Here is a 9928-nt window from a genome sequence, read left to right on the forward strand (position 1 = left end):
CCTCCCCATCGCAAGCCCGTCTCGCGATGTCACAGAGACGGTCTCCCTGAAACCCGAGGCGCTGCCAGTCGACCCCTCCGACAAGGTCGGCGACAGCGCCCCTGATCGCCCCATCGAAAGCAGGGGGCTCGGGAGGGTTTTCCCGTTGAGGATCAGGCTGACGAGGCGCATCACCATCACGCAGTTCGGGGAGGTTTATTTGCGGCGCCTGCAGAAATCTCTGGACCAGTGCCTTGTAAGTCGCATCTCTGCGCTTACCTTTCACTGCTTCCAGAGTCCTACCCGGCATGCGCGGAACCAGAAACTGGTTCATAAACCTTACACCCCCTTGCTGGATGGCACCGGCCTCAAGCCTGGCCATCATGGCTGTCTCCTCGTCTGACCAGCGGGCATGAATGCGTTCGATGTCTATTGCGTTATTAGCCTCGTCTGGATGCGCCCTCCGTATATGCAACCCGCGGCCATTGGCGGTGGTAAACGACCGTGCACAATACGGGCATGGATTTTGGGCGGGCTCCCCATCGGCATTCCGACCAGCAGCAAATGCAGGAGCCCCGGCCTGGGGGCCGGGGGGAACTAGAGGATTATTCTTAGAAACCGAGCCTGCAATGTAAAAGCGGGCATAAGTGAGGGGAAGCTGCAAACCTCCCCTCACGCCCAGCCTTGTCCGTTAGCCGAACACCCCGCCGACTTGACCCAGCTGCGCAATCTCCGATGCGACGGAACAAACGACTCTTCATCCCCGTCTGCGGTTTCCCCCATCTCGTTTTACGGAGGTGGAGGACCTACAGACAGGACCCTCGCGGAAGGGGGTTCTAAGTCCCTCCGGTCGGGCGGGCGGGCCATCACGCCATGTTTCAGGACTTACATCAGAACCACACCACGATTCCAAGTCTCCGTCCGCCGCTCTTCAAGAGCGAGCTAGGTTCCATCAGCGATAGATGTCCGTTACCGGCGGGAACCACTAGGAGGTGGACATCGGCGTATCTACGACCCTACTACCTCGGACCAACGCCCGAGTGTTCGAGTCATAGTTACTCCCGCCGTTTACCCGCGCTTGCTTGAATTTCTTCACGTTGACATTCAGAGCACTGGGCAGAAATCACATTGCGTCAACACCCGCAGGGGCCATCGCAATGCTTTGTTTTAATTAGACAGTCGGATTCCCCCGGTCCGTGCCAGTTCTGAGCTGACCGTTGAATGGCGGCCGAAGAGGACTTCCGGACGCCCTGACGGGCGCACCCGGAGCCTCGCAGCAAGACGGTTCCGCGGGAGGCCAAAAGGCACGGGACCGAACTCGGATTCGACATTGACCGCCGAAACGGAACAACGCTTCACCTCGCACAGGCCCGGCACGTCAGCCGCGACCCGCTTCCTCGCCAAGCCCGACACGCCCCGATCCTCAGAGCCAATCCTTATCCCGAAGTTACGGATCCAATTTGCCGACTTCCCTTACCTACATTATTCTATCGACTAGAGGCTCTTCACCTTGGAGACCTGCTGCGGATATGGGTACGAACCGGCGCGACGCCTCGACGTGGCCCTCTCCCGGATTTTCAAGGTCCGAGGGGAAGATCCGGACACCGCCGCAACTGCGGTGCTCTTCGCGTTCCAAACCATATCTCCCTGCTAGAGGATTCCATGGAACTCGAACGCTCATGCAGAAAAGAAAACTCTTCCCGGATCTCCCGACGGCGTCTCCGGGTCCTTTTGGGTTGCCCCGACGAACTCTCTTGCGAGGGCCCGAATTATTAACGGTTCCGCTGCCGGGTTCCGGAATAGGAACCGGATTCCCTTTCGCCCAATGGGTGTGTGCTCGCTTCGTACGTTTACGTTCGAATTAAAAACGAACCAACGACATATCTACACCACATCAACATCGGCTTTCGCCTAGGGCTTAGGATCGACTGACTCGTGTGCAACGGCTGTTCACACGAAACCCTTCTCCACGTCAGTCCTCCAGGGCCTCGCTGGAGTATTTGCTACTACCACCAAGATCTGCACCGACGGCGGCTCCAGACGGCCTCACGGCCAGTCCTTCTGCGCTCACCGCCGCGACCCTCCTACTCGTCAGGGCTTCATGGCCGGTTAATTAAATAACCGACCGCACATGCCGCTGACGGCCGAGTATAAGCACGACGCTTCAGCGCCATCCATTTTCAGGGCTAGTAACTTCGGCAGGTGAGTTGTTACACACTCCTTGGCGGATTCCGACTTCCATGGCCACCGTCCTGATGTCTTAAGTTACCAACGCCTTTCATGGTATCCCATAAGCGTCGATTTAGGCGCTTTAACTCGGCGTTTGGTTCATCCCACAGCGCCAGTTCTGCTTACCAAAAATGGCCCACTTGGCACTCTGATTCGAGTCTCGCGGCTTCATATAAAGTTCGAGCAAGCCGGAGATCTCACCCATTTAAAGTTTGAGAATAGGTTGAGGCCGTTTCGACCCCAATGCCTCTAATCATTCGCTTTACCGGATGAAACTCGTAAGCGACGAGCGCCAGCTATCCTGAGGGAAACTTCGGAGGGAACCAGCTACTAGATGGTTCGATTAGTCTTTCGCCCCTATACCCAGTTCCGACGATCGATTTGCACGTCAGAATCGCTACGGACCTCCATCAGGGTTTCCCCTGACTTCGTCCTGACCAGGCATAGTTCACCATCTTTCGGGTCCCAGCGTGTACGCTCTTGGTGCGCCTCTTCTCGCAATGAGAATGAGACGCCCCGGGAGTGCGGGGCGACAGCCGTAACGGCCGCCCATCTTCCCTTAGTCCGTGCAAGACGAACTTTCACTTTCATTGCGCCTTTAGGTTTAGTCATGTCCCAATGACTCGCGCACATGCTAGACTCCTTGGTCCGTGTTTCAAGACGGGTCCTGAAAGTACCCAAAGCTATAGCGTCGCAGATCGGCGTTTCAACCGAGTCTGTCCGAGAACTCATTGGCGAACAGCCATTCGTAGACAGAACCGACACCAGGTGCGATTACCGTCATAAACGAACGCGCTTGCCAATGGTCGGACGCTAACTGTGTAGCGGCCCGGCGCCATATGCATACCTTCGAGCGAGTCGACCGGGAAACACCGCGGGTTCGTCCGAAACGGCGAACCGTTCGAACGGGCTCCACCGCGGGCCTTAGATCGACACCCAAAGGATCGCGACGTCCTACTGGGGGAGAAGTGCACGCGTTCGACTTCGGTTCGCATAAACAAAAGGCGCGAACGACGCGTACGCCGTTCGTCGCACGATCATTTAGCGCCGCTATCGAGTCACGCTGAATCTCCCCTTTCGACCTTTCGGGTTTCTCAGGTTTACCCCTGAACGGTTTCACGTACTATTGAACTCTCTCTTCAAAGTTCTTTTCAACTTTCCCTCACGGTACTTGTTCGCTATCGGTCTCGTGGTCATATTTAGCCTTAGATGGAGTTTACCACCCACTTAGGGCTGCACTCTCAAGCAACCCGACTCTGAGGAGAGATCCTCCCGTTATCGGCAACGGTCACTACGGGCCTGGCACCCTCTATGGGCTGTGGCCCCGTTCAAGATGGACTTGGACGCGTCGCACAATCTCGGGATGACGGATCCTCCCTAACACCACATTTCCCGGCGTCCGGTTTCGGCCGCGGGATTCAGTGCTGGGCTTTTTCCTGTTCGCTCGCCGCTACTAAGGAAATCCTAGTTAGTTTCTTTTCCTCCGCTTAATAATATGCTTAAATTCAGCGGGTAGTCTCACCTGCTCTGAGGTCGCAAATATAAATTTGCCTTTATTTTGTCAGACGATAATTACACGTATTCCGTTTATATGGCTGCCTCCAAACAATTTCAAACATCGATCTGACGTCGTTGCGAGAATGTTGTTGTTGTTAATTATAGTGCATAAAATATGCATATAAACAACTTTAACGTCTCGGACACGACGATCGCTTCGTTCGAAATTTAAGCGTTGTGGCTGCTTTTTAATATCGGACGTGCTACGTCTAAACCAACTTGTACCAACAAACTAATAAGAATGTCAGCCGCTATTGCGTTTTAGGATGCCGCGTTATTTTTTATATTGTTTTTATTGTTGTCTACGTTGCATAATATTTTATTATGACAACCGACAATCAATTAACAATTATAGTAACGCGTCATATTTGCACCCAACACGCTCCGACGTAATTGTCTACACAACATTGTGCGCTGTGTTTAAGACAAAAACCGAGCAGTCTTTGAAATTGACACGACCCTCAGCCAGGAGTGGTCCGGGAACAGTATATCCGAGGACCGCAATGTGCGTTCGAAATGTCGATGTTCATGTGTCCTGCAGTTCACAAGTTGACGCGCAATTAGCTGCGTTCTTCATCGACCCACGAGCCAAGTGATCCACCGTTCAGGGTAATCTTTTCAAACAAATTTAAAATATTATTACATAACGCACCGTTCCACATCGAAATCGTTTCATCATCACACAACAACAAAAATAACTACTTAAGGTTATTACAATTGTGATGTATATGTGAGAAACGGACCAATCGAAAGAAACGTTCGGCGTTATATTTTATAATATTTTATTTAATTAAAGTGGCATTTGTTTCTACTTATCGAAAAGAGTATGCAGTTATAGTTTAAGTTTACATAAAGAATAACCCGATGATATTAACGTTTTATAAATACGTATATATATCTATTAGGTTTTTTTTCTCTATCAACTTTGTCTATAAAACTCTGCTCCTTTTGCGATAAGCATTATGTATATTTATTAAATAGAAAATATGTCGAAAAACCAGACGTTTTCTTCAAACAAACGCCACAGCTACAAACTTAATCACAACAATATTTACCAAACAATACAATTGTAGGGTGTTTTGTGTGATACGTCGTTTGGTGGGCATTCTAAGAACGTCCGTCGACATAAAAACGAATCAAAAGAAAAGCACAGGCAGTGCAAAACGTTCCTTCGTCAGTCGGGCGTATATCATTTAAAACCCACAGAATCTAAAAAAGTTAATAAACTTTTTTATTTAGATTCCTACGGTTCGTCGCGTCGTTAAAGTAAATTATTACTTCGACGCATGCGGAACCCAGGTACCCGAAAACCGTAAGCCTAAGCGTTTTTTTCCAAACATCACTCACTATCGATAAAGTAAATTGATTTTATGTATTTATAAATGTGCGTTTGTATGTATAGTAGTATAGTAGTAGTATATTTTGTTATTGGTTGTTTCGAGCTTTTTATTGTTATAAAACGTTTTTGTAGTCTTGTACATAAAGTACAGACGAATAGACAGCCCCTTTTATTTATTAATAAACTCCAACCATTTACAAATTAAATTACAACTACAACATCTCTTTTACACATTAATTATACACCATCTTTATTTTCTTTTTTCCGAAGCGAATACGATGAAGAAAATACGCAAAGACTGGCTTACAAAACCGTAAGCCTAAGCGTTTATTTTTCAAACATCACTCACCATCGGTTAAGTAAAATGATGGTATGTATAAATGTGTATTTGTATGTACAGTAGCGTATTAATTTTGTTGTTGGTTGTTTCGAGTTTATTTATTATTATGGTTTGTATGTATAAAGTTTTAGTCTTGTACATAAAGTACAGACGAATAGACAGCCCCTTTTATTTATTAATAAACTCCAACCATTTACAAATTAAATTACAACTACAACATCTCTTTTACACATTAATTATACACCATCTTTATTTTCTTTTTTCCGAAGCGAATACGATGAAGAAAATACGCAAAGACTGGCTTACAAAACCGTAAGCCTAAGCGTTTATTTTTCAAACATCACTCACCATCGGTTAAGTAAAATGATGGTATGTATAAATGTGTATTTGTATGTACAGTAGCGTATTAATTTTGTTGTTGGTTGTTTCGAGTTTATTTATTATTATGGTTTGTATGTATAAAGTTTTAGTCGTGTACATAAAGTACGATCGTATTGGCAGACACCATTATTATTCATTCATTCATTCTTGTTTGTTATTATAAATAACTCCAACCATATACAAATACTACAACAACAACAACAACATCTCTTGCACATTAATTATACACCACCACTGTGTATTAGTACTTTTTTTCGAAGCGAATACGATGATGGAAATACGCTAAGACCGGCACTGCGAAAGCAATAATAAAACGTTAGCACATAACCATCTTTCGACAATATTGATTCGTGTTAATGTTCGAAAAAATTCTTTGAAAACGTCGTTTACGGCACGTTTACAATCGATTTATAAAATAAATCGAAAAACGTAACAACAGATCCGCTTAATGCAAGACGACCCGTTGTTGCTTTTCCGTTCGACGCATAATAAAGAATTTTGTATGAGAATTGATCATCATACGAATAGTGTATGTATGTGTGTTTTTTGTTGATCAGCACAGACAAAATGTGTGTGTATGTGTGACAACTAAACAACAACATTTACACGTTAATGATCCTTCCGCAGGTTCACCTACGGAAACCTTGTTACGACTTTTACTTCCTCTAAATGATCAAGTTTGGTCATCTTCCCAGCAACATCGGCAACGTCGAAACGCCACCGCGCACCGGTCCGAAGACCTCACTAAATCATTCAATCGGTAGTAGCGACGGGCGGTGTGTACAAAGGGCAGGGACGTAATCAACGCGAGCTTATGACTCGCGCTTACTGGGAATTCCTCGTTCATGGGGAACAATTGCAAGCCCCAATCCCTAGCACGAAGGAGGTTCAGCGGGTTACCCGGACCGCTCGGTCAGGGAGGACACGCTGATTCCTTCAGTGTAGCGCGCGTGCGGCCCAGAACATCTAAGGGCATCACAGACCTGTTATTGCTCAATCTCGTGCGGCTAGAAGCCGCCTGTCCCTCTAAGAAGAATTGTTTGTACGCCGACAGTAAAAACCGCACATAGAGACCGGGCGAACCCGGCTCCAGCCGGCATTTGGGATGTCGAAATACGCCTATTTAGCAGGCTAGAGTCTCGTTCGTTATCGGAATTAACCAGACAAATCGCTCCACCAACTAAGAACGGCCATGCACCACCACCCACCGAATCAAGAAAGAGCTCTCAATCTGTCAATCCTTCCGGTGTCCGGGCCTGGTGAGGTTTCCCGTGTTGAGTCAAATTAAGCCGCAGGCTCCACTCCTGGTGGTGCCCTTCCGTCAATTCCTTTAAGTTTCAGCTTTGCAACCATACTTCCCCCGGAACCCAAAAGCTTTGGTTTCCCGGAAGCTGCCCGCCGAGTCATCGGAGGAACGTCGGCGGATCGCTAGCTGGCATCGTTTATGGTTAGAACTAGGGCGGTATCTGATCGCCTTCGAACCTCTAACTTTCGTTCTTGATCAATGAAAGCGTTTTTGGCAAATGCTTTCGCTTCTGTCCGTCTTGCGACGATCCAAGAATTTCACCTCTAACGTCGCAATACGAATGCCCCCATCCGTTCCTATTAATCATTACCTCGGGGTTCCGAAAACCAACAAAATAGAACCGAGGTCCTATTCCATTATTCCATGCACACAGTATTCAGGCGAAGTTTTAGCCTGCTTTAAGCACTCTAATTTGTTCAAAGTAAACGTGCCGGCCCACCTCGACACTCAATGAAGAGCACCGCGGCGGGATTGAGTTGGGCCGCCCTCTCGAGCTAAGCCCACCGGCAGGACGTCCCGCGAAACGCCAGTTAACACCGCGAACGATGAACCGGCGGCGCGGGACACAAATTCGACTACGAGCTTTTTAACCGCAACAACTTTAATATACGCTATTGGAGCTGGAATTACCGCGGCTGCTGGCACCAGACTTGCCCTCCAATTGATCCTCGTTAAAGGGTTTAGAGTGTACTCATTCCGATTACGGGGCCTCGGATGAGTCCCGTATCGTTATTTTTCGTCACTACCTCCCCGTGCCGGGAGTGGGTAATTTGCGCGCCTGCTGCCTTCCTTGGATGTGGTAGCCGTTTCTCAGGCTCCCTCTCCGGAATCGAACCCTGATTCCCCGTTACCCGTTACAACCATGGTAGGCGCAGAACCTACCATCGACAGTTGATAAGGCAGACATTTGAAAGATGCGTCGCCGGTGCGAGACCGTGCGATCAGCGTAAAGTTATTCAGATTCACCAAGTTGTACGATGACGGCGAAACCGCCACCGATTGGTTTTGATCTAATAAAAGCGCTCCTTCCGTCTCCGGTCGGAGCTCTGTTTGCATGTATTAGCTCTAGAATTACCACAGTTATCCAAGTAAATGTGGGTACGATCTAAGGAACCATAACTGATTTAATGAGCCTTTCGCGGTTTCACCTTAATTTGGCTTGTACTGAGACATGCATGGCTTAATCTTTGAGACAAGCATATGACTACTGGCAGGATCAACCAGGGAACTGTGTTTTTGTGTTTTTTGAGACAGACGAGAGAATAAAATACTCATCATCATCGTTTATAAAGATGAAGAATATGCGCGTTTGTGCGAAACAATCTAACATATAAGAAAGTAACGCCACGCTGTTTCTTCTTTTCTTCGTACGATATAGAGATAAATGTATCGTCATCATCGTCGTCGTAGTCGTTAAACACCACAACACATATATCGGTCAATAAAGGCATAATAATAATATTTATAATATTATTTTTTACCTTTGCCGATTTAAAAGTTCAAACATTCTCTTCACTCTTCGCAAGATTGAATGCGACGTGAATTTATGAAATTCTTTCGAATCCATAAACGTTACGAATATTATATAAATATTCTCGCTCGGATATTAGAGAGTTGACGCATTTATTATTTTTGTTTGTTTAAATCACAAACATTTGTTAGTTCAACAAAGTTTGATTGCATAAGGACCGCCAACGTAAGAGAATACGTTTTGCCGCATCCGCAATCTCGCTGTGGGGAACTGGGCGAGCCACAAAATCACAAAATAAAGCAATCTCGCAAGCAAAGCCCTATTCGAATTCGATAGCGGAAATGTGCGATAAACGTCGATAAATTGGAAGCAAATGCAGAACGTATACATAATCGGTCGTTTTGTCGTCGTCATTTATGATAAACTTCGACTAAACCGTTACACCGTTCATATCGCCTCACTCAACGCATCGACACACACCACTACCATATGTATACCAGCGCGACACCGATCGAGGCAGCCGCTCGGTATTGGATGTGCGCACCGCTCCACTGACATAGCTCCACAGGCGACGTCTACCGAAGCGCACAGCTCTATAACTATAAGGCATACACACAAAAGGGAGAAAATATTTTAAATATTGATAATATTAAAAAGTCATATTTTATATTTAAACCATTATAAAATTTAATTATAAAAACGTTTGTTTTAAAAAAAATAATTAATTAATAAAAACAAAATTATTTTAAGCGCCGTACTTCGTAAACGTCGTACTTCGTTCGTCGTATGTGCAAAGTCAAATGAATGCTGTAGTTAGTCGCAGTTGGAACGTCTGAATGTCGTACAACGTAACAATAATTTTGAGTGCCCTAATGTGTAGACGTCGTACTTCGCGAACGTTGCACTTCGTAAACGACGTACTTCGTGAACGTCGCACTTCGTAAACGACGTACTTCGTGAACGTCGCACTTCGTAAACGACGTACTTCGTAAACGTCGCACTTCGTAAACGACGTACTTCGTGAACGTCGTACTTCGTAAAGGTTATGCAATATTAATACACATTTGGTGTATTGCAAGTTGCATTTTAATAAATATTATGCATTTTTATGTTTTAATTTAATATCTAGGCCAAAATACTATGTTTATTTAATTGTTAAATGTGTACGTTTATTTATAGATACGTAATTTACATAAAAATTTGTTTTTTTTTTATTATATGCAAACTACAAATAAAACATTTAATATTTTCAAACGTCGTACTTCGTGTAAGTTATGCAACATTGATACAAATTTAGTGTATTGCGGGTCGCAATAATATTAATTT

General features: G+C 45.9%; 2 non-coding genes and 1 pseudogene across 2 annotated transcripts; all 3 read right to left on the reverse strand.

Annotated features, from left to right (window-relative positions):
- The window catches only part of LOC135267376 (large subunit ribosomal RNA), a 7844-nt pseudogene extending 4100 nt beyond the window's left edge, over positions 1 to 3744 (reverse strand).
- Positions 3745 to 4220: 476 nt separating this feature from the next.
- LOC135267386 (5.8S ribosomal RNA) lies at positions 4221 to 4377 on the reverse strand. The gene has a single exon (XR_010335806.1). It is a non-coding gene; the product is annotated as a 5.8S ribosomal RNA (ribosomal RNA).
- A 2058-nt stretch (positions 4378 to 6435) lies between these two features.
- Positions 6436 to 8358, reverse strand: LOC135267397 (small subunit ribosomal RNA). The gene has a single exon (XR_010335817.1). It is a non-coding gene; the product is annotated as a small subunit ribosomal RNA (ribosomal RNA).
- Between the last annotated feature and the right edge of the window lie 1570 nt (positions 8359 to 9928).

This window comes from Tribolium castaneum, chromosome 11 (assembly GCF_031307605.1).
Source record: "Tribolium castaneum strain GA2 chromosome 11, icTriCast1.1, whole genome shotgun sequence".
NCBI lineage: Eukaryota > Metazoa > Arthropoda > Insecta > Coleoptera > Tenebrionidae > Tribolium > Tribolium castaneum.